The sequence below is a fragment of the Tympanuchus pallidicinctus genome, unplaced genomic scaffold (genome assembly GCF_026119805.1).
Source record: "Tympanuchus pallidicinctus isolate F22 unplaced genomic scaffold, pur_lepc_1.0 scaffold10, whole genome shotgun sequence".
In the NCBI taxonomy this organism is placed as follows: Eukaryota; Metazoa; Chordata; class Aves; order Galliformes; family Phasianidae; genus Tympanuchus; species Tympanuchus pallidicinctus.
Window position 1 is genome coordinate 22500876 of NW_026294619.1, and position 26284 is coordinate 22527159.

General features: G+C 37.3%; 1 long non-coding RNA gene across 2 annotated transcripts in view; it reads left to right on the forward strand.

Moving 5' to 3' along the window:
* LOC128072975 (uncharacterized) overlaps positions 1-26284 on the forward strand; it is a 243766-nt gene that overhangs the window by 211715 nt on the left and 5767 nt on the right. The window contains exon 3 of one of the 2 annotated variants that reach the window (XR_008202556.1): positions 17063-17090. The exons of the other annotated variant lie outside the window; for it this stretch is intronic. This is a non-coding gene — a long non-coding RNA (uncharacterized LOC128072975). Of the gene's footprint in view, positions 1-17062; positions 17091-26284 lie in introns of those variants that run through there. 2 annotated transcript variants of the gene reach the window in all.

Here is a 26284-nt window from a genome sequence, read left to right on the forward strand (position 1 = left end):
AAAATGCATTATTCTTCATTATCTGGGTATAGAATTCTCTCAGCCAATAAGCCAATTTCCTTGTAACTATTCATAATGTAAATCCATGTACTGTAGCTGAAAGCTATTAGCAGATAGAATGCATGAATTTATATAGGCATTATATAAACATTATAAACAGTGATTATGCCATTTGTCATGTTCTGATTGACTATTGCACTCAGCACTCCACCTATAAGCCCAAAATCTGTCTTTGATTTTGTCCCTGTTACTGGTTTACAGTCTCATTAAAACCGAGAGAATAAGCAGAACATAATATAAATGGATAAGTACCAATGAATCTTACTAAGATTTGCCATCTTATGATCGTATCTTGTTTCCTGTTGCTAGTAAGTGCGCCAAACTTCAACTATTAACAGTTTTATATAACAAATGTTCAGTTGGGGTTGAATTTCTTCTACTCTAAATGTTTGCTTTTTATAAAATAAATGAATATTTTGAAAAAGTTACTTCCAATTTTTAGAGGTATGCAAGGCAAAATTCACTACTAATGTTTCAGACGTGGTTCCAAAACTGCCTATACATTACTTGCAAAAGAGATAAATACTCAATGCTGAGTTGCTTTAAGTCAAGCACTAGAAATGGAGCTTCGGGTACGTGTCTCAGAGACGCACAAACAACTATAATCAAATACAGAGACAAAAAAAAAAAAAAAAAATCAATACCACAGACATCTGTGAATGATGAGGAAGAGGGCTATCATATATGGTAGGTTGTGAAGAAGAGGGTTCCAAAATCTGATGATAAAGTGTGGCCGCAGAACTGGAAAGCAGGAGAGACTAAGGCAGCAGAAGCAGCCAAAGATGAATGAAGGGATAGCAGAGCTCTCAGGAAAGACTGGACTACATGGACTGTACAAATGTGCTAAAAGACTACAGAAAGGTGTTTTGGGGGGAACAGAGTTGGAGTTATATGAAGTAAGGATGAAAAACAAGGAGAATTGACTGAGCAAATTTCACTAAGAATAGAAACAGATTATGAAAAATGAATGAAAGAGAGGCATCATGAGAAAGGGAGGTAATGGACTGAGACAAGACTCTAGTAGAGAGGAAGAGCTTGGTCTAGTCTAATAGAAGAGACAGAAGGCATAAAGGCTATGAGAAACAGACAGTCTGCATTTTCTGGAGTGTCCATTCTGGGGAACCAGGCCAAGGGCTGGGTCCTAAGCCATCAGCAAACTGTGGACAGCCAGTGGGGTAGCCTGGTACGGGAATATCCTACAGCCTTTGGGTGATGACCCACTGTGGAGTTACCATGTTAAACCATATTCCCATCTGGAAATCACTAAAAAAAAACACTATGATGAATTTTCAGGGTTTCAATTTGATTTTTAATTTTATACTCCATTGCCTAAAAGGGTATACTGCATCCATACTCTAATTAATGATTATACCAGGGCAGCCCAAGTTCACTTTTAAACTGCTTTCAGATACAACTGAAACATTTTCTCTATCAATCACCTGCCTACTTGCTGCTTCTCTAACAAGCCTCCTCCCGTAGAAGCTTATAGAAGAAGAGTGAAAAATAACAGCCTGGAATAGTGTAATTTGTAGGAGAAGACAGTGTTAAGCTTATAGAGACACAATGAAGATATAAATAACGGATTATGAAAATGATGGACTTTACAGTATCTTGGTGAATATAGAATATGAGTAATTGTGAACAAGAAGAAAAACAAAAAACCCTACATTCAAGTCATTGCATCCTCTCCTCAATAATATCATTTTTTAAAAAAAATTCATTTCTAATCTGTAACAATGACCTTAAAAGAGTTAAATGAAGAAAAACGAAAAAAAAATATGATAGGAAATAAGAAAAAAATATGGAAAATTGTGACAGATTTGAATGCAAATTCGAAGATGAAGTGTGTTTTACTGACAGAACAGAAATAGAAAACATGCAGAGTACATATTTACTGGTGACAAGTGTTCACAGGACTCATTTATGTTTAGTTTGTTTATTAGCAAGAGGTAAAAGAGGAAAATTTATGGAGTGTAGGACTGACATAATTTAAGGTAATATAGGTTTGTGTAGAAATGCTTAACCATGTTTTCTTGCTTCCATTATTTTAATAATTTGAGTGGCCAAAGTATGCGAGTGATTCCTGTAATTAAATCACAGTTCATAGTAGAAAGGATCAAAATGATGGATCACTTAATATTCTTTTATAATATATATTTTTATCTATTATTGAAAATAGAATCTTTGGTTAATCAAAACTTTGGAATTACACTGTGTTACAATTACTGTTACTGTCCTTCCAACTAAGTAAGTTTTCACACAACTTATCAGTTTTTGCAAGATGCTCCCTGTTAAAGTCTCCCTGTATGAATATGGTGGTATGTTTCAAAAACTTATAAATTAGGTGTTCACATTTTTTGAAGAAAGCACTTAATCTTTGTTATATTTCCTCATTTGTATCACAAGTGCCCCTTTCTTAAGAAAGTTATATTTACTTTATGATGAAGTGGTAAAATTTTAGTCGTAGCACTATTTCATCACCTGAATGCTGTAGAAAATTCCCTTCCATGAGCAAAGATAGAACACAAGGGAAGAGAGTGGGGTCCATTTGACTCGCTACCTCCTGAATCCCAGATGCCAATGCTGTGGAAGCTTTCAGGGTATCTTGTAAGAAGATAAATTTCTGCATCAAAACTGAAGTAGATGTCCAGGACAGGATACCTGTGTTGCATATTGTAAGATATTATTCTGTTAACGTCTGTGTCTCAAAGAACCGTTGCTTCTTAATCTCACGCCGGGTATATAGATAATAAAAGAACCTCCTCTCCCTCCTATAAATTGGAGCGAGACACATATAGCAGATGAATCAACAATAACAGAAAAGCAAACTCATGCTGGGTTTTTCCAGAAACTTAATATCTTCCCTAAAATTAAAACAATTATGGAGTTTTAGGGACAATGTTAATGAACAAACAAACAGATAAATAAAAATTCAGGTGCACCTGAAACTGGATCTGCTCATGATTTAAATTGGCACAAGGTAAGAGCAGTCAATAAAGTTGTTTCACTTAAATCAGTAGCCCGTTTTCCTTCTTTCTCAGCAAATTGCATATACTTGGAAGTAGAATATCAATCACTATGTTCTAGCAAGCCTGGCTAAAAATTTATAAAACGCAAGTCTATAAGAGTTTATACATACACAAGTACAAATACATGGAATTACATATACTATCACATTATCTTGTATAAAAAAAGAAGAGATTAGAGATTCGTGTTTTAGGAACAGAATTGCTGAATTACAGATTCACAGAGGCTAGAAGGGACCTCTACAGATCATCTGGAACAACTCCCCTTCTAAACCAGGTTCCCTTCAGTAGATTACACAGGAAATCATCAAGGCAGGTTATAAATACCTCCAAAGGAGACCCTAGCACACCTCTGGGTATCCTGTTCCAGTGCTCTGTCACCCTTACAGTGAGGTTCTCCCTCATGTTCAGATAGAACTTCTTTTGTTCCAGTTTGTGCCTGCTGTTCCTTATTCTGTCTCTGGGCACCACTGAAAAGAGACTGGCCCCATCCACTCAACTCCCACCCAGGACACATTTATAAGCATTGATAAGATCTCCACCCAGTCTTCTCCTCTCCAGGCTGAACTCTCCCAGGTCTCTCAGCCTTTCTTCATGAGAGAGGTGCTCCAGGCTCTTAATCATCTTTGTGGCCTTCTGCTGGACTCTCTCCAGTAGGTACTTATTTGAACTAGGGAGATCATAACTGAACAGATGTGGCCTCACCAGGGCAGAGAAAAAGGAGAAGAGAATCTCCCTTGTCTTGCTGGCCACACTCATTGTAATGCATCCCAGGAAACAGTTGGTCTTATTGGCAAGAAGGGCACACTGTAGACTCATGGCCAACCTTCTTCCCACCAGGACACACATGCCCTCCTCCACAGAGCTCATTTTCTGCTGGTCAGCCCTTTACATTTTGCACTTTACAGCCCTTTAGCAAAGCACACAGTTATTCCTCCCCAGGCGTAGGAATCTGCATTTTCTCTTATGGAACCTCAACAGGTTCCTCTCTGCCCAACTCTCCAGCCTGTCCGTGTCTCAGTGAACAATAGCACAACTCTCTGTGTGTCAGCCACTCCTCCGATTTTTGTATAATCAGCAAACATGCTGAAGGTGCACTCTATCTCTTCATTCAGGTCATCAATGAAGATGTTGAACAAGACTAGACTGCACTGACCCTGGGCAGCATATCCCACTACCCCTCCAACTAGACTCTGCACTACTGATAACAGCTCTCTGAGAATGGCCAGTCAACCAGTTCTCAATCCACATGAGTGTCTACTCATCTATCCCATGCTTCCTAAGCTGAACTACAAGGACATTATGAGATATAGTGCCAAAAGAAGCAGCAAAACCAAGAAGTCCACAATTTCTATTTCTATTTGCTCTGCTCAGTGCCATAAGACTTTTTCACCACATTTTTCCACACTAAGTACACTCATCATGCAACATGTCAACACATTCTCACAAAGATCCAGACACCAGAAAAGAAACTGTACATTTGTGTTAGGAAAGAAATGGGAATAATCAATATAATGTTAACAGTACATGCTAATGTAATGTTCAAAATGCCAAAATTATCTTTTGTGCAATGCTATCACAACATTCTACAGCCATACACACTTTCTCAAGGGTCTTTTATTTCTGCATGGGTCAGGGAAGACATGAGTTTGTGCTCAGCTTCAATTTATGGCTCATGTTATATTCCCCCATCTCTCTCCTATCATAAATTGTAACTCATAAAACAAGCACTCTTGCTGTCTTTGCACTGTTCATACTGTGCCCATTACTTCATGGTGTAACCATTGTTGTTTTTCCTTTAGATTGTGAAAGGATAGGCAGAGGTTTTTCACTACAGCGCTTGTTTAGGAGTACTCCACATTTCCTTGATTTGTCCTTACACACAGATAAAATAAGTGTTATTTATGATCATGTTTAGCACTGAAAAGAAAGCTCTACATCTTACAACTATTTAAGCCTCTCAGCCTTTTCATTCTAATTTTCATTCTAATAGTCTTTGATATATTTTGTAACTTGAACACTTTATGAATAAGAAAAAATATGTATGAAGAATTCAACACTGATATTCCCAGCAGTACAGTTACAGTATTTCACAGCTGTGTATTGCTGAAGAGAAGTTACTTTTTTTTCTTTTGATCCTAGAAGAGATCATACAACTATGTTTAACTGATACTGAGACATTTTGATTTTTGAAAGCAAATGAAAATAAATCAGAATAGTTTATAAACTGATTTTTTCCTCACATAGTCACTGTATTCTTAACTAATTTGTACTACAATAGGTGCTTCTTAGACAAACAGGAATAGTTAACTTATTTCTGTATCTTACAGTGGTTTCTACAAGAATTGTCTTTACTCAATACAGCAAAAAACTTGCAACTTTCATACATTAGTGTTGTGTGAATATAGCACTTGAAAGATTCCTATTTATAAGGTTATTATTATAATAAATATTGGATAAGCAAAAAAATTTGTTCATGATTATACTGACATTTGATAGAAGTTTTTTAGACACCAAACAACTGCTACTTCTGGTGCAAAAAGCACAGCATATGAGCAGAAAAAGCTAATGAACAAGAAGGAAAAATGAACCAAACAGAAGCAGATAATAAAATCCTGTGAAAAAAGTTGCGATATGAGCCAGGCTCCACCCCTTCCGGCAGCACAGCTGAATTGCCTTCACCTGTGCTCCTGTGGCTGACTCATGGCTCGCCTCAGGTGATCAATCAGAGGTTCAGGCCATGATTCAGCAGTTCCCATACAATAGTAAAATATTTCTCTGAAAATACACAGAAATGGGTCAGTTGATTAGCATACAGAAGAAGAGGAAGTAAAACGTAGAAGCATTAAAGCCAATCTCATATTCATGATGAAAGTGAGAAACAACAGTAAAATCAAGAAATAAGTAGTAGCAAACAAAAATAAAATATAAAGTTTCCACAAAAAGTGTGAAAAAAGTAATATATAAATTCAAAAGACTGAAAAAATGAGAATTACTTAGAAATCAGGTGAAATAATGGCAAACATCCAAAAACATTTTTGCTGGGATTACGAAAGAATATATATATATATCATTGTTTTTGGAGAGATAATGAAGTTTGAAAAGAGCAAATAAAATGCAGTTCAAAAAAAGAACTGCATTCAATATGCTCAGGTAGACTGTCCAGTCGGAGTAATAGTAATGATTGGAGACAAAGCTAGCAGAAAAGAGTAAAGAAAAGAGTAAAAGGAAGAGGGAAAGGATAGAGAATAAAATAAAAAATAAGTCAACCAGAAAATATGAACTATTTTTGTAGTGCAATTTGGCACAGCACACACACACAAACCAAAAAATATGCTAAGTACCCGAGTGAGTGAGGGCTGCCTCACAGTCACACATGGTGACAGGAACACAGCAGGAAAGCGAGACACTCCTGTCCTCACCTGCATTTGTCTCCCAACAAGAGGGCAGAGATCTACAGGACTGATAAGTCACTCCTAAACTACATCCCACTTCACTCCTACAGGTCCCTGGAAGCTCCCTAAGGACCTCTTGCCCTATGCCAAAGTTTGGTGCTGGTTTGCTGAGCCCTGGCCCCACTGCAGGTCCTGTGTCAGCACCTGCTGATTGCAGTGGTGCTTTCCACACAGTAGCCCCACATGGCCATGGAAATGGCTGGCAGACCAGCAACCCAGTGAGCAGGGCTGTGCAGGGGAGGGCAGCACAGAGAAGCAGGACAGGAGGCTGCTCCTTTCTTCCTTCCCCTCATCTTTGCAGATGGACAGCCCAACACAAATGGCAAAAGGGACTGAGCTCAATCCTCCAAACTGTGCTTGTGTCCTACAAAAAAATGTAAGTCAGCTCCATACTGCAGCCTGTTTTACAGGACTACGGAAGTTCCCCAAGATCCCCTTGTTTTACCCCAAACCTCTTGCTCTGCTTTGCTGAGTCCTGGCACCACACTGCCTGCTTGCAGTGGCCGTGTCAACATGACATTGCTGACACAGTGAGCCTCAAAGCATTTCAGACCAGCAACCCAGTGAGCAGGGCTGTGCAGGGGAGGGTAACACAGGGAAGCAGGGCAGGAGGCTGCTCCTTTCTTCCTTTCCCTCTGCCTTGCATATGGACATCTCTACCAAGATGGAACCAGAGCAGGACATGCCTATTCTCAGCTCTCTAACTGGTCTCCATGCCATATAGGACAGATAAGTCAGCCACAGACAGTACCCTTTCTAGCGACCCTGGCAGCTCCCCAAGATCCCTCTGCCATAATCACAACACTCAATACTGTTTTGCTGAGCCCTGGCCACACTTCAGATGCTGGCACTAGACCTGCTGGAACCTGCAGATTACAGTGGCCCTTTTCACACACAGCCATGGAAATGGATGGCAGACCAGCAATCCGATGAGCAGGAGCCTGCAGGGGAGGACAGCATGGACAGATGCTTCTTTGTTGCCTCTCTGTCTTGCAGAGACCTACACACAGACATGTGCTCTCCACAGACATTGGCAGCTCCACACCACCAACATTATGATGGAGTCAGGACCTTCAATACTGCACATGTCAACGTCTCCAGGAACCATATGGATTGTGTAAAACACAACTCTGTAGATAAGGATGGAACAAGAAGCTGACAGGGGATGGATAAGCCCAATTTAAAAATACCAGGGACACCACAACTGGAAGAGAAGGAAGCACTGTAACAGAGCATGCTCCTGAGACTGAGGATGGAAGTTTAGGAGCAGTTAAGTCTGACAGCCTTCCTGCCTTGATCCCCACATGTCCACTGAGAAGCTATCAGAGAATTACAGAAAAATTTTAAAACCTTCAAAATAAATGTTCTCATCCATTAAACCGATGGTGCTCCTTCCATCTTACAACATTTAACCTGAAAACCTTTTGGGGGGCGGGGTGTTCCTTATTGTCATCATCTCCTTGTATTTATGCAACTGCATATCATAGAATCTCAGAATGGTTTGTGTTGGAAAGGACCTTGAAGATCACCCAATCCCAAACCACTGCTATTGGCAGGGACACCTCCTATAGCCCAAGTTGCTCACAGTCCCATCCAGCCTGGTCTTGAGTGCTTCCATGGAGGGGCATCCACACCCTCCCTGTGCAACCTGTGCTAGTGTCTCACCACCCTCACAGAAAGAATTTCTTCCCAATCTCTAGTCTAAATCTACCCTCTTCCAGTGTAAAGCCATTTCCCCTCATCCTGTCGCTAACCACCATTATAAAAAATCCCTCATCAGCTTCCCTGTAGACCCCATCAGGACCTGGAAGGTCACTCTAAAGTCTCCTGGGAGTCTTCTCTTCTCCAGGCTGAAGAGCCCCAGCTTTCTCAGCCTGTTCCCACAGGGGAGGTGCTCCAGCCCTCTGATCATCTTCAGGGCCCTTCTATGGGCCCACTCCAACATCTCCATGTCCTTCTTGTTTTGGGGGCCCCAGAACTTGATGCAGTGCTCCAGGTGGGGTCTCACAGGAGCAGAGCAGAAGACAGAATCACCTCCCTTGACCTGCTGGTCACACTCCTCTTGTTGCAGCCCAGGATTGCGTTGGCTTTTTGGGCTGCCAGCACACATTGCTGGCTCGCACTGAGTCTTCCATCCACTGATATCCCTAAATCCTTCTCTTCAGGGCTGCTCTCAAGCCATTCTCCACCCAACCTCCATCTGTGCTTGACATTGCCCCCAGCCAGGTGCAGGATCTTGCACTTGGCCTGGTTGATCTTCATGAGGTTGGCATGGGCACACCTCTCCATCCTGCCCAGGTCCCTCTGGATGGCATCTCTTCCTTCTGGCATGTCAATTCTCCATGGTTTAATGGCAGAACATTCCAGAATGACAAATAGCCTTGAAGAATTTCTCTCCTTTGTGGCCATTTTCAACACTTCTCCCCTCCACATTTTTATTCCCAGAAATTCGCTTAAAAGCCTTTGCAAAATAACAATACTGCAGGCTGAACAACTCAAGTTTCATGTTGCTCTGGGATTAGCACAAGTCATCCCCCTTGAAAACCACAAAAAGTCACCAAAACTGACACTCAAAGAAGCAAGAAAAACACACAACAGGACCTTAAGAAGGGAGTAACACAGGACAACACTGAGTGGTATACAGGGACAAAAGCAGATCCCAGAGGAGAGAAGAAGGGTAGCACTGGTAGCACTGCATGGTAGATATGGAATATTTGAGAAATAATTATTCTTTCCGCACCTGGAAAGGGACAGTGACTGTCAAGCTGTAGCACAGGGAACCCTGCAGCAGCCAGTGCAAAAGATAGAGCAGTGGCCTTGGCAGTGGGGCTGCACATAACAAACTCTCACAGGGCACAGCACTATGCTGAACCTGGGAACAACAGGAAGGACTCAGTGGGGTTGCTGGCAATGGGAAGTGCATTTCCACGGCCTACTGGAGAGCGTGAGAGGAGAAATGCTCCTTTAAGCCATGAAAGGGTAGGGAGCATATAAACAGGAGGTGGAACAGCTGTTTACAAGGGTGGATAGTGATAAGACAAGGAGGAATGGTTTTAAACTGAGACAGGGGAGGTTTAGGTTGGATATTAAGGAGAAAGTTTTTCACACGGAGGGTGGTGACACACTGGAACAGGTTGCCCAAGGAAGTTGTGGATGCTCCATCCCTGCAGGCATTCAAGGCCAGGCTGGATGTGGCTCTGGGCAGCCTGGTCTGGTGGTTGGTGATCCTGCACACAGCAGGGGTTGAAACTAGATGATCATTGTGGTCTTTTTCAACCCAGGCCTTTCTATGATTCTGTGATTCTAAGAATTTTATGAGTCTATGATTCTATACACTTAGATCAGGAAATCGAAAGAGTAGTAACTTCCAACTTCAATATATTGGAGTAAAAGCTGAGCACCGTTCTTCTTTTCTTCTTTTGCAAAATTCTTACAACAGAATACAGGCTTTTTCTTTTCAGTAAAAGAAAGAATATTACTGTAAAGAGAAGACATATTAGAAAAAGACAGAATTTTTATTTAGCACAGTGTACCTTCAAAGATTTTGTTAATTGAACAAAAACTTTGCAATTGTGGGACTTGGTAGTCAGAATCTCATGTACTACAAGATTGTATACATACTTATTTTTTCTATGGAGATATTCTAAGCATTCTGATATTTTAGTGGATTTTTTTTGTACGTTTCTTCCCATCTGGTAAAGCATTTTTATGAGTTACGTTCATATTTCAGCAGCATTTGACTTTATGAAAAACAAGGAAGTTGAAAAAGTTTAAAAAATTGTAACTTGTTTAACACTTAAAAAAAAGAAAATCAGAAGGTTTTTGACAAAATCTGCAAAGATTCTTTTGAGCAAAAAAAACTTATTCAGGTTATTCATTACAAACTCAGTGCATTTCAAAAGCAAAATATTTTTTCAGCATTTTAACAAACAAAAATCATTATGCAAATGTTTTGCTAATAGCAATTCAGAATCTTATAATTATCTGAAACTCCCTACTGCTTAAGAAAAACAGCAATCAGCATTAGACAGACTGCCAAAAACAGGTGCATATAGACATACATAATGCGCATCAAACAGACCAGAAAGTTGTTAAGTTTTGGAACACAGGAAAAACTTTTAATTTTTTTAGTTCAGTTTAGTCTAGTCTATTCCAGTTTAATTTAGTTTAGTTTAGTTATGAAAAAATGTGTAAGGATTAAGTAGCAGTTTTTTCTGGATTTTAGATTAGGGAAAGAAAAGGACAGGAAAATCACCATGGTGAAAATTGTTTGAGTGAAGAAATTAGAATGCTGCCACTTCACATTCAGTAATGCTGTTAGGTTGATATTTCCCTTCTTCTGTAATAAAAATATCAATATTTGAATTAACACAGGACATTCAAAACCAAGAAAGATGTCAGAAATGATCACTATGACTTTGACAGTACCATAGATTTCATTACTGATGCATCATTACAGTAGCTATTGAGGGGACTGAACTGCAATGATTTGAAGATTGGAAGATCTTGTAAAAAAAAAAATCAGATAAATATAATCTTCAAATAAATCTCTATGTTGCAAAAGGGTATCTATATTTCATGAAATATATTTTAATTAAATAATTTTTCTAGAGTGTTCTGGAGTATAATTTGAACTTTTCTCGTTGCAAGATAAATATGATTCTCAGAATACTTGGAAATCTTTAATCTTTCAAGGAGCTACAGTACAAACATTTCTAAAATGAATACCCCAAACAGATTTAATTATTTATTTCAAGACCTACTTGTCAGTGTTCTATTTCCTTTCGATCACAGAGACCAAAATGAATACATCTAAATGTATCAATTAAAAAAATGAATGTAACTGAAATCACATGAACTTAAAAAAAAAAAAAAGATTTAAATATCTGATCTTTCATCTTATATTTTTTAACAATGTAATTCAATTATCTGTTACGACTGCACTTCTGACTTCAATTACAGCAGTTGAAGATGACATAATGACTTCAATTTAAGAATAGGACAGGGAAGAAATGGCAATTCTTGAACAACCTTTATTTTTGAGCAAGTAGATTTAAAAGCATTTGTAGTTTAACCCAGCAAGTGGCTGGCTTAGCTACACAGTCATTTATTTGCTCACGCCTCTCTCTTCCCAGTGGGATGGGGGAAATAATAAAAAAAGACAAAGTGAAATTCTTGGATTGAGGTAGAAATATTTATTAAGGAAAAAGGAAAATGTTAATAGTTGTAACAATATACATATAAATATATATAGAGAGAGAATCACAGAATCACAGCATCACAGAATGGGTTGGAAGGGACCTCAAGGATCCTCAAGTTCCAAAACCCCTGCTGTATGAAGGATTGCCAGCTGTTAAATCAAAAACTTGATCAGATTGCTCATGTATGAATGTTTGTAAAAAGTGATGCATAAACAATTGTTTGTCATCTGCCAATCAATGCCCAGATAGCCCCAGAGCAAGTAGAAGGGAGTGAGGTAAACTCCCATCCTCTTCAAAACTCTTTCTACATGACATTATACAGCATGGAATATCTCTTTGGCCAGTTTAAGTCAGTTGTTCTGATTCTGTTCCCTCCCAGCTCCTTAGACCCTTCACTAAGAATGGTCTTGGCTCTACAGAACACTGCTTAGCAGCAATTATAGACATCTCTGTGTCACTTTCTCTCCTAGAACCAAAACATAGCATGATGCCATATACTCTGAAGAAAAGAATTCCATCCCAGCTAAAAGTAAATCAGAGAAAAAAAAAACAAAAAACAAAAAACAAAAAAACAAGAGTAAAATAGCTTGATATCCTAGCTTTCAGTATTATTTAATAATCTTCACAAAATACTGCTGTCACAAGAAGAGATCCTAATGTGCAATGAAAAAAATTAATTAGCAAGAAATCAAAGCATTTCAAAAGAATGGTATGAAGTTTCAAAAATGTCTCAAGAAAAAGGAATAGATTACATGTGCTAATTTGTAATAGATTTATCTTCATTAAAAAAGTAAACTACTCCCAATCATTGGGAAGCTATGATCCCTCTTTCTTTTAAAATCATGACATACAGATTCCTTTGAAATCTTATTCTAAATCTGGTTAGTCATGTTTGCATGGATGTAATAACCTGCCTTCAAATTGGTGCGGGACGAGGGCAGAAATATTAAAAAAAGGCACACAATACAATTTTTCCTTATTAAAATATCCATCTTCAGTGTCCCACAAGATTGAATTGATATACCTTTAATTTGCTATTTAGTCTATGGCCAGTTCAAGGCCTATTTCATATACTCAGGAAAACCAAAAGTGTTGTCAGCAACTGCGAAATTGCGAGACCCCCCCGCGGGGTCTGATGTGCTAAGCTCCCTCCCTGCTCTAATGATTGATGTGTGATGTAGGCCCCTAGGGGCGTAGACGAAGTAATTAAGCTATATAAGGTAGTTAATACGTGTAATAAACGCCATTTTACTGCTCATCATATTGGTGTCACCTCAGTAATTGGCCAAGCTGCGGTCTCCTGGGGAAGCGGAACGGGCGCGGACTGTAACACAAAAGTCAGTACTGTGATATGTTAGTATACCTTATGCCATAGCCAAGCAAACACACACAGAAAAAATCTTTTCTCTGGCTACTGGGAAGATTTTGAATATCTCAGGCACAGCAAACAAGTGTTAATATTTCTGTGGGGCTTTAATTAGTAATATAGAGTTCTGTGACTAAACTACTTTGGAATCTCCTACTTTGCAAGGATTTTCCACTGGTTACTTCATTAAATATTTACAATTTTCATAGTGAACAATAAATGAAATGTGTTATTTTTTAGTAATCAATTAAATAACATGAGATTTATCTGTAACTTCATTTCCAGCAGAAATATTTGGAAATCCTTCTCTATAAGTTGGAGAGCTATGGATTTGAAGGACGAACTGTTTGATGGATTAGGAATTGGTTGGCCGGACTCAGCCAAAGAGTTGTGATCAATGGTTCTGTGCCAGGGTGGAGGCCAGTCACAAGCGGTGTCCCTCAGGTGTCGGTCTTGGGAACAGTACTCTTCAACATCTTTATCAATGACATAGATGATAGCATTGAATGCAACCTCAGCAAGTTTGCAGATGACACCAAGCTGAGCACTGGACACACTGGAAGGAAGGCAAGCCAACCAGAGGGATCTGTACAGGCTGGAGAAGTGGGCTCATGAAAACCTAATGAGGTTCAATAATGCCAAGTGCAGCGTGCTGCACTTGAGTAGGAGCAATTCCAGGTAGTTATACAAACTGGGTGAAGATTTCCTTGAGAGTAGCCCTGCAGAAAAGGACTTAGGGGTCCTGGTGGATGAGAAGCTAGTCATGAGCCAGCAGTGTGTGCCTGCAGCCCGGAAGGCCAGCTGTGTTCAGCGCTGCATTAAAAAAAGGATGGCCAGCAGGGAGAGGAAGGTGATTGTACCACTCTACTTGGCTCTTGTGAGATCCCATCTGGAGTGCTGCATCCAGGTCTTGGGCCCCCAGTACAGGAAGGACATGGAGCTCTTGGAGCGGGTCCAGAGGAGGGCCACTAAGATGATCAGAGGGCTGGAGCATCTCTCCTATGAGGAAAGGCTGGGGGAACTGGGCTTGTTTAGATTGGAGAAGGCTCCGGAGAGATATCATTGTGGCCTTCAAATATTTGAAGAGAGCATATAAACAGGAGGGGGAACAGCTGTTTGTGATGGTGGATATTGATAAGACAAGGGAGAATGATTTTAAACTGAGACAGGGGAGGTTTAGGTTAGATGTTAGGAGGAAATTTATCAGACAGAGGGTGGTGACACACTGGAACAGGTTGCCCAAGGAGGTTATGGATGCCCCATCCCTGGAGGCATTCAAGGCCAGGCTGGATGTGGCTCTGGGCAGCCTGGTCTGGTGGTTGGTGACCCTGCACATAGCAGGGGGGTAGAAAGTAGATTACCATAGTGGGCCTTTTCAACCCAGGCCATTCTATGATTCTATGAAATGCATTTTTGTTTGTCTTTCATCTCAGCTTTCAGATGTAAAGGCTTTCAGGATTATGAGTATGAGGTAAGAATATAGCAATTGTACAACTTTACAATAAAACATAAAAGCAATATGTTTTTCAAGTGTCTATCTATTAACAACAGGATTTCTCTAGTTCCATATCCATGTTTATATCAATAATGTATTTTTCGTCAGACTTTACACTGCCCCAAGATCTTCTCTACCTTACACATTTATTTAATGATTATTTTGAGTGTAAGAAACTAAACTGAAAATTCATTTCATATCTTCATATTTTTGGCATTCAACCAGTGTTAAATGTGGAATGTGTTAAACAGTTAATGGCATGTTTGCAACTCCTCAACATACAACTTCCTTCAAAATATTATGCTCATTTCACTGTGTCTTCACCACTTGTTTTACAGTTTTCTCAGCAACCATAAAAAAATTGTAAAATTGTTCAAGTTATGCTCATATACAGAAAAAAAGTGTAATGTTAGTTTAGACAACAGTCCTAAAAAGCCAAAAATTTTGCTTAAGGACTACATAGATGAAAATCGTAATAATTTTGTGTTTTCATTTCAAAATAATAAATTCAGAAGATTGCTAAAGCAGCACTTTCCTATTTTAGTTGAAGAGTGTCTGAAAGCAAAAAAAGAAATTACATAATATAAACAGATGCTACAACAGCAACAACAACAACAAAAACATCAGTACAGTTGAAGTAAGTTAGTATAATGACAAGCCCTTTGCAACAAAGAAAAAGCCCTACTTTTACTTCTCAATGTATTCAGAACCAATCATCATGATACCTCATCATGCCCTACAGCTGGTGTATTCTTAGCATAGAGACAGGTTAAACACTTTAGAATTTTATTCCAAATACTATTATTAATATTTAGAAATGTTTTCTTTATCAAATCACATTGTCTCCTTTCTTTGATTTCTTTAAGGAGCACTACATCAATTGAAGACATTGGCATTTGCAGAATGAACGTCTCTCAAAAAAAAAAGAAAACAAAAAAGAAAGAGGCAACATATCTCAGAAATTTTGTTTTTGAATAAATAGACTTAAGAGAAATGTGTTTTGCTGTGCACTCTTGTTAAGAAGAGCCATTTTACACACAAGAATATCTGAAAAATAACAATAGCTGCAACGGAAGGTATTGGACTATTTAAGGAATAGAGGCCAATCTCCCCACTGCCTTTAGCAGGATGCTGCTGCAACCCCAAAACCACATCAAGCTTTATAAAATGCTTATTCAGGCAATTGTCAATAAGACATTGGGATTTCTCACTTTAGCTTATGATTTCCCAATATCTACAGAATGCTTTGTATTCAGCTGCTTAACATTCATGTCCTACTAATGTGAGTAATTGTTCGGTAGCTCACATGAACAGGCTTGATAGATTGTCTACTGTTTAAAGCAAGCCACAGCTCATATCCCAGTAGAGGAAATTTTTTCCCCTACAACTGGAGCAGACTAAGGAAACATTCTGTCACTATTTTCTGTGCTACTATTCTTCTATGAAAAAGCACCTGGACTGTGGAGTAACTTTCACCAAGCACTGAATTTAATCAAAATCTTTTGCAGAAATAAGCAAAGGAGGAAAGGATGGGGATTTATAGTATGAAATTAGGAAGACATCAAATGAGAGAACACTTGGAATCCTTCTTTGGCAGTGAGTAGAACAAACAACAACACCTATTTACACCATCACTTGCATTAAGCTCTGGAGAAGCTTTTCTACCTAGCTATGGGGAAGGACAAATAGTAATATAAGCTTTTAGCAGGAAGGGGAAGGAAAGGGAAAAAAAACTCATGCATTTGTTATTACTTCAGACAGAAATAAAGAAAGCCACTCAGGACATAGAAATATGCCAGTCATAAGGGCTCAGACTTAGCAGATATCCCTATCATAGAAGGATAATAAAATATTAACTTGAAGTAAGCTGGGGCTTAGTGAGAGCTTTTAAAGTAAAATATGTAAGTAATTATCTTATTTCCTTCATAAACTGTGATTACATATTTTTTTTCTGTTTTCCTATTGGATATAAGTTGGACAGTACAGTCAAGCAGATATCTCCTGAAAGGCCAGACTGTTAGTGCTGATTCATCTACTGGGTTCCTGCAAAGCCATTTTATGGATACTAATGTACTTAATACATTCCATAATTTAGTAGTAGTAGTAGGTTCAATTTTTACCATTTTACCATTTTCAACCTACAATACTGTTTCATAGATTTAATCCTGAGATATTACACAAAAATCAATCATCTATATCTGATGTTAAAGGTTATATGTTGTTCCTTGGGTCAGTACAATTTAATGCTGACAACAATTAAGTAACCATAATATCTACTTTTTCATTGCCTGATATTTTTACTAAGTAGCACATTCAGAGGGCATTTATTACATTTAAAATCATTGGCTCAAAATACTCTCTAGGGGCTCATCTTTCAAATAATGCGCAGTTTTTCCATACAACTGCAAAGAAACACTGCCCTCTTCTGTCAGACCTGGATGAGTTTCCTTAGAGACAAGTGTTTTTTTTCTTTTGTTGTTGTTGTGTTTGTTTCTTTGTTTGTTTGCTTCTTTATAGAATCATAGAATGGTCCAGGGGTTGAAAAGGACCTCAAAGATCATCTAGTTTCAACCCCCTTGCTATGTGCAGGGTCACCAGCCACTAGACAAGGCTGCCCCTCACCTCTAGGGATGGGGCATCCGCAGTTTCTTTGGGCAACCTGTTCCAGTGCATCACCACCCTTTGAGTGAGAAACTTCCTCCATATCTAACCTAAACCGCTCCTGTCTTAGTTTAAAACCACTTCCCCTTGTCTGTCGCCATCAACCCATGTAAACTGTTGTTAGTCTTTTGGAAAACCAAACTGGATTAGAACAGATTAAAATATATTCTTTAATAGATAAATAAATGAATATATGATATATTCAATGAGCATGTTTTGAAATATTCATTTTCATTTCTTTTCGTTATATTCAGTAAGGAGCATTCCTCTTTTCCTTTATTTAAATGTACATTGTAGAGAACATACAGAGACATATTGCAGCAGTTCTGTTTAATAAGCAGACCAAATTCTTCAGCTGCTTTCCTGTGTGAGCATCACAAATCCACAATCTATTTTTTTTTCTTCTTCAGAGATTTGTGTATTATGATTTCTCAGTATTATTAGCATGTTATTTTTTTGATACCTTGCTTAATTTTCCTATAGTAAGCAATTTTTTTTCAGGACAGAGAAAGATATGTGCTTGAAATCTTGTGAAAACCTGACAGGTTTGCCAACAGTTCTGTACAGAATTTTGCTTCTCAAAAATTTACTATTTTTTTTTTTTTTTTCAATTAGGGAAACAACAAAAAAAAAACAATATTTCATTTTCAAAACTTGCATAATCTTTTTTTCAATCTCACCTTGATTAAACAGTGTTTGAACTGTGTCAGCAATATCATTAGATATTTATATTTAAGAATAACGGATCCTTTAAGATAGGGATATTATATTGTAAAAATAAAATCATAGGAGGTTCAATTGAAACATATGCAGGATGTATACAGCTAATGTAATTTCAAACCTTCCATTTCCTTTCCTTATTGGAGAATTTGCCATATGTTCACATAATTTGCCATATAATATTCACATAAAAGCCATCAGTTTTTTGCTACTTCACTCTGATCTCTGAAGGAAGAAACTGAAATTACCAATAAATTTTCTGCCTTTAAGGTTATTTTTGGTTTGCCACCTTATGCAACGCTTCAGAAAAATTACTTTTACAAGAAGAATTGTCTTCACTCTCATAATTGCAGTGAGACTCACTCATTGAAAAGGATACCACATTCCAAGTTACTTATGATAATCTATCAAATGAAAGATATCAGAAAAGGTGCAATTACCCTGTCACAATTCTGTCTTTATCTATAATGACAAAGCAATATTAAAAAATAAAAAAGTGAAAAAGATTAGCAGTATAAGAGTATTTTTGGGCTTATTTCAGCATTTCAGTAACAGAGTCAACAGGAGTAGGAAACAGGAGTCAACACGATAGGAAAAAAAAAAATAAATGAAAAAGTATACAGAAGATGACTTTTAAGAAGTACAGGAAAGCCAAGAAAATATGAAAAGTCCAATGACATTTTAATTTCCCTACGTTACATTATTGCGTCATCATATTTTTTGACAAGATTTTACCCCATTCATTCAAAGACTTTGAATTTTGAATTTAACTTAAGTAAAATTTTTGAGCCATGCCTCTTTGGTTCAGTATGTTATTCTAACATAGCACCTTACTTTTTCAAAAACATGTTTTTCATTAGTTTTAGCTTTCTGCAGCTGTGCTTAAATATTTCTTGTGCACTTTAGGTTAAAATTTTAAAAATTTAAACAAAAGTTTGTCACAAAGAAAATACCAAGTTCTGCACTAAACCTAGATTTAAATGCTATGTAAGGAAACTGTAATTAAAAAATAAAAAGCAGGAGAGGGAACAACTGTTTAGGATACTGATAGGACAAGGGAGATTGGCTTTAAACTAAGACAGGGGAGATTTTTGTTAGATATTATAAGGAAGTTTTTCGCATAGAGGGTGGTAACACACTGGAACCACCCAGTGGTTGCCCAGAGAGGTTGTGGATGCCCCATCACTGGAGGTATTCAAGGCCAGGCTGGATGTGGCTCTGGACAGCCCAGTCTAGAGGTTGGCTGCACATAGCAGGGGGTTGAAACTAGATGATCACTGTGGTCTTTTTCAACCCCTAGGCCATTCTATGATTCTGTGATTCTTTCCTAGAACATCATAGGATTATGGTGTTATAAGGCCATATGAGGTGATTGAAACTAATTATGGAAAGGATATAAAATATTATATCTCTATGATTGTCTTTTAAATTATTCTCCCATTAATCATTCCCATTAATCTAAGAGCTTCATTGACCTAATACTCTAGGACTCTTCCTGTTATCAGCCAGTGAACAAATCATGACTGACACCTGAATGAGAATAAGGCAAAATAATCCATAACTATACCTTACACACTGGATGGAATAGAAAATGAGTAGGAGCTATGTCAGAAAGCTCAAAGTAAGACCACAGCCTTATGTTTCACCTTAAACACTCCTATGAATCACCTAAATAGAGTAAAAGATTGCTCATATATATTTGAACAAACTTGTACAGATACTGCTTTCAGAGATATGGTCTGATTTTTGGGTAGTCCTGTGTGGAGACAGGAAGTATACTCAATGATTCCTGTGGGTCCTTTCCAGCTCAGGACATTCTATGATTCTATGAGAGTAGCTACCATTTCCATGTCACTGGTTTTCATAGCTTTAGCCTCAGTAGTCCTCCCTCTGTCCCTCACAAGAAGTAAAATTCAAAGACATTCAGCAAGATCCATCTGTAATCTCAACAAGTGACCTTTAGCTACTATATAAAATAGTCTAATAATTTTAAAGAGGCTAATGTGTAGCTGGTTTTAATGCTGAAAATAATTATACATGATGTTCCAAGATTTCTGAAGTAGAAAACCATAAGTATTCCAATCAAAATTCCTACAGAATAAGTACCATCTTTCTAGTAGTGCACTTCAGCATTTATGTCTAAGCCATGAAACATTCGTAGAATGTTAATTCTATGAAAAGCTATTATTTGCAATATATATCTTGAAGAATACAATTGAACTTAGAAGAATCTGAAGAGAAAAGAAGAAAATAAAAACCAAAATATATTTTGTTAATGGAGTTTTTCAGACTAACTTTTAAGCATAAAGATTGCAGAACTGTAATACATGAAAATAAAAAGTGACAAAAGAGTCAAATTTGAAGTCGCAAGACAAAATATGTGTATGGTCAAATAAATGATGAACATTAATACTGAAGTATGAGAAAAATGAAATGGCTGCATGTGAATTTGGAAACGCTCCAAATTCTGAGAAGCTGAGAAAATAGTTATTTTGATATTTGAGTACATGGAGAACATCAAGACTGTATACATTTTTAAAAATGTACACATTTTAAAAATCTGTGTAATGCTTTAAAGGTAAAAAACCAAGCAAACTAGGACATGTCCAACTCTATATGCTAAACCAAAACCAAAGCCAAAATCAAATCAAAACAAGCAAACAAATAAGCAAACTACACCACAAGATTTTGTGCCCTCGTCAGATTTTATATGTCTGCTACAGCTTTCAGAAAAGTCCCTCTCCAGTGAGATAAGGTTTAAGACATCATTGAAAAGATTTTGTTTTACCTACTCTTAAATGTCAGGCTAAAGATAAAGAGTAGACCTATTTCTAGCAAATAGGGAGATTGTAGGGGACACAATCAGTCAGTGTAGCAAAGAATTCACAGTTGCATCCCTTTCTGAAAAAAATAATAAAATAAATCACTGCATTATATCAACATTTTGGTGTGTACTAACCACAATGGCTGCTCTGAAAGTAATGCCTTCTACTTTATTATGTTTGCCCACAGCATCAGAGGCAGATGTTGGTGGTATGACAGCAGTGGATGAACCTTTCCACCAATATTCCATTACATTTTCTTACCATGTGACAGATGGCAGCAGAGGGGCAGTCTGACAAAATGGTGTTTCAAAGCAACCCTCACAGTTTGATTATTAATAATATTTTATAATAATAATAATAATAATAATAATAATAATAATAATAAAAGCCCGGGTAATGGAAAATCTCTCTAAAGAGAACCTTGAAAGTGACCAAAATATTACTTATTATACAGCTTGCATATAACCCATTCAAAGTAGCGAATACTGCACTGGACATAAAATATTCTCTCTTTCTAAACAATGTGCTTTAATTTTAGAGTACTTCCTTCTATCTTGCTTCATTACCCTCATTTCCAATTACTCTCTTTCGAAAATCAGTGTTGTAGTAAAAAAAGAAAAAGTAGAAAAAAAGCATGTTCCTGATAAGAATGCTTTACATAAGGTGTTGTTTTCTTCATCTATATTGTTTATATGTTAATGTTATTGTTAATTAAAGCAGAGAAAATCTGAATATAATGTCTTATAATGACCACAACCCATTTCTAAGAATCTACAAGCAGCATGATCCATAGCATCTTCCCTTTTTATACTAAGAGTTTCATAAAAAGAGACAGCAAGATGCAGTTTTTAGGTCTACCATTGCTATTCATGAATAAGCTAGAAAATAATTTGGGGATTCTACCATACCAACTTTGTACTGTTCACAGCAAAAACTGTTATCAGAACTGATAGAGAGGACTCCAATTACTCCTTTCAAGGCTATCCAAGGAGAGCTGTTGGCCAATATGACATAACTATATTGAGAGTGATAGGTAGCAATTCTTATATTTGTAAAAGTCATATTTCTCATATATCCACTATTAAAGTTAGCATATGTAACCCAGTATAGCACAGGTTGTGTTTAAATGATTGCAGTGAAGTTCTCAGGTTAGGCTTGCTTTAAGTAGAAAGCATGAAAATAATTCTCAATACTGCAAACCTAACTGTCTAATAGCAACTGTGAAACCAGTACAAATACTGTAGCCAAGAGAACCTGGGAAACTGTAAAAGGTATGTGTTAATTGATTTTTTTTTAATATTTAATCTGTTGTGTAAATATATCAAACTGTTACCAACTCATTTAATGCTAAACTCTAATCTAGAATATCTAGAAAAGACCTACAAGATCATCCAGTCCAACCATCCACTCATCACCAATTGTTCTCACCAAACCATGTCCCTCAACACAACATCCAAAATTCATTTTTGGACAGTAATTCTCTGATGCATTAACACTAGACCAGTACCTCAGGCTCTTTTAAACATAGCAAGGATGAAGTAAATAATCCTACTATCTCACTATGCATGTCTTTGAAGTTAAAATGTGTTTTTTAATAGTTTTTGTAACAATTTTGACCCCAAACGCCCTACTTTCTGTAAGTTATGTAAGTTTGAGGACTACATGTTTGTAAATATATATATATGTACATATATATGCATATATGTGTGTGTGTATATATACATATACACACACAAATGTACACAAAAATAGCCTGTTTGGTAATTCAAGCTAGGAACTTATTCTGGTGCAATACAAATAGGGTATTTCTTCTTTATGATGGATAACTGAAGCCACATAAGTATGAAATTCATAGGAAATAAACTCTCTTTTAAACAGAGTCAGCAATTTCAAGTGTATTAAGCACAATGTCATAACACATTATGTCATAATTGAAAGAGGCATCCTTGTGCAGCATATACTCAGTAGAAAATGAAAATTTACTAACAGTTATAAAGAAAAAGATCATATTTCTGTTAAATTTTGATTTTTTGAACTCAGACCGAAATCAGAAAGGAAAATATTTAATAGGTAAATAATAGGAACATCTTGAAATAAACACTTCCCTTAAAAATAAATAAATAAATAGACAGCAACTACTGCTATTAATGGTAATGAAACAGTGTTGCAAACCCAAAGATTCAAAAAAAGCTTGCGTAAAGCTTCAGACTAACATCCGATCAGCTGAGTGCCTACGCACTCTGAAGCATTTGACCTTTTGCCTTTCACATTACTTTCCGTCAGCATAGGAAACAGTGAGATGCCTATAAAATCTCTATCAGCAGCACTGAAGTAATTCCCTCTTCATGTGATTTCTCTGATAGAATGGCCGTGGAAAGTTCCATGAGGTCATGAAACTTCTGTAGTTTTTAGAATCATCCAAATACCACAGAAACCAAGATTCTGTGGACCAGTAAAATAGTTACCCATTATCCTCAACTTCTCTGCTGCTAGTGTCTTCCTTTGACATTACTAAGATGACAGAAGATATTTTTTCTGCCCCAAATCACCTTCTTGTACCTGTCCCTGAAAATTTTATGAAGCCATCCATTACTATCAACTCATACTAGGAAAAAATAACTGACTCAGTTAATGTGACTGAGGCCATGAAACATCTGCAAAACTGTCACATTATTCCCGCTTCATGTTCAGAATTACAGCTGCTTAATTTTCTAACAAGAAATAGCAGGGAGTGTTTTGGGGTTGTTTTTACCACTATTGCCTATTCTGTGGAGACTATGTAAACTATAAAATGAGCAATGATGCAAAAAAATAGCAAGTCCAATTCTTTTTATAGAAGACCTACATATGAGAACTCTGTTTGGGCTGAATTCCCTTTAAAAATACTGTTAACTCTTCAAGATGGATCATAATACTCCTTGTCAAATACCAAAAGGTAAATCTGTACAATTTCTCACCATCACTGTATGATCACTTCCTATCCTCCTTTAAGAAGAATGTTACCGTTAAACAAAAATACTTCTCAAGATTTTTAAAAATGTAAATTCTCTAATACTAATCAAATAATTTTCCCTAGCTACATCATTTTTAATTCCTTTTACATAGTTCAGATGAGGCTGTACAAATCTAGAAATATAGGATGGAACTCTATAAGAATTTTCAGGAATATATGTCCATACAGGTGAAAGACATATAAATTATATATATACAAATACACAAATTTTCTTATTCATAGGCATTGAAAATGTATCTATTCTCTGTAGCTGATTGGAGAAGTGTGACCAACATAAGAATACTGGAGTAATTTGGGATCTGTTGGTGGTTATATTCTTACAGGAAACTCTGCAGCAAAAGGAGGCTCCAAGAATATTTTGGTCAGCATTGTAGGGATTAACATTATTTATACGATAAACTGAAGGGGAAAAAAAAAAGAACACTAGAACTTGAAAATATAGACTATAACTCTTCCTTTTTAATATATTCTATAGTTGCAAAAGTTGAATGTAATTATTAAATTTCAAAATGTTAGGCAAGTTGAACAGACTATGAGGTAACATATAAACAGTACTGCAGTCAGGTAGATGAGAAAGGATTGATAAAATAATAATTTGCCAATTGTTCTTCAGATTGGGAAACATGCCAGTTACTCTAATAAAAATCACCAGCAATAATTTATCGTTCTTTTACACCCAAAAATTAAAGCTGTTGTCTTACTTCAAGAAAGCAGATAAAAAATACCAGATTAACCATAGATATATTTCAAAAAATAATCTTTATAAATGAATTAAAGATATATATATATGTATATGTAACTGTTGCTGCCCTATACTTACCATTTTTTTCCTCTCAATCACAACAACTCTATCCTTTCATCATCTTTCAAAATATCAAGCACACACATACCTCTAAAATGGATTATACTAACTAAATAAGCTACCAGCTTCTCAGTGTGGTAATATCCAAGATATTTCCATCAGGAAAGGAGGCCAAGTCTAAGCAGCAGTTTACTCTCGTGTTTTTTACCTTAAGAAGACTCTTAGCACATGCAATCAAAAGAGGGCTTGGAGGCAGAACTTCTGCCACATCCTTTGTCTCCCCATGGCTTCCTCACCTGCTTCCAACAAACGCAAGCAAAGGCCGCTGTTTCACAATCTTTACAGTGGATACTGGAAAATTTACATTTATAACTGATATTCCCTTTACTAGAAAGAAAAGCCCTAGAGAAATTATTCTGGAGGAAGCGAGTAAAATAGATCACCTACTCTAACAAACAGAACCATTTCCATGCCAAAATAATTACCATGTCAAATAATTACCATGCCAAAATGGGAAAGGAAAATCTATATGTTTTGGGGATTTACATTTAACAGGTCTTAATACGTATTCAAATTTCTAACGATAGATAAAAATAAATGAAAATAGCATTTTTTCTCCCCTCATTACACCACTGTTTACATGTGCTCAGCATATACCTCCCTTACAATAAGAAATACTGCATATTAGGAGGTGCTGCAGGATATTTCCATATATTTTGTTTTATTGTCAGCGACAATTACTATTATTTGACTTCTCTTACATAAGTAGGCTTCCACAACATTTCTGTATAGTTTCATGACATTACAGTGACAGCTTAAGCTGTTCTGGAGCAAAAGAGCAATGTTATTTAATTTCAGCAGTGTTTCCACTCAATTAGAAACTCAATGTATTTGGATATATTGCATATATTTTTGCATATCTGTGGTGTAAGAGATTATTGTTTTATATCATTGGCTCAATGCTTGCTGGGGACACAGATGAACATGTCCAAGCAACTCCTGGGCAAGGGTTGAGAAATTCTTTGTCCATCTGTGTCGCTCAGGCAAGGCCAGAGACAATGAGAGAGAGATAAGCCGCAGATTAATTGCCAGGAAGCAGTCTTTTGTGCGTGCTTATCTCAAGGAAGATGGACATCTCAGGAGGTGCTGCACATGACCTCTATCCAAGAGCCCAGGAGTGCCATGATGGCAGAAGAAGGAGGATAAAAAAAGGACCTACAACCATGAGGTTTAGGTTTTCTGGCAACAAATTCCTCATGAAGAAGAAGAGGTTTCTGACATGACGACCTGCCTTTCTCCCTTCTGGACTTGCTCTGTGCTCTACCTGCATGCTGAAGAAGAACAAAGATGTCTACCATCAGATTCCTCACTATGGAATTCCTGCATGCTGATGGACTCTCCTGGGCCTGCTACCTGAGTCCTGCTGCTTCCTCCCAGACTTATCCTGTGACTTCTTCCTCTTACCTGCTTGCTGCCCAAGGCCGGCCTGCCTGCTGCTGCTGCTCTCCCCCTGTGCTTTTGCCTCGGACCTTTGAAACAGCATGCAACAGGATGCTGCTGGATCCTGGTGATGACTATCCCTGCTTCATGCAATTCTTGCTTCTTTCCTATCTTTTCTATTGCCCTCCTTCCCTTCCCCATCTCCCTAATTAGGATTTAT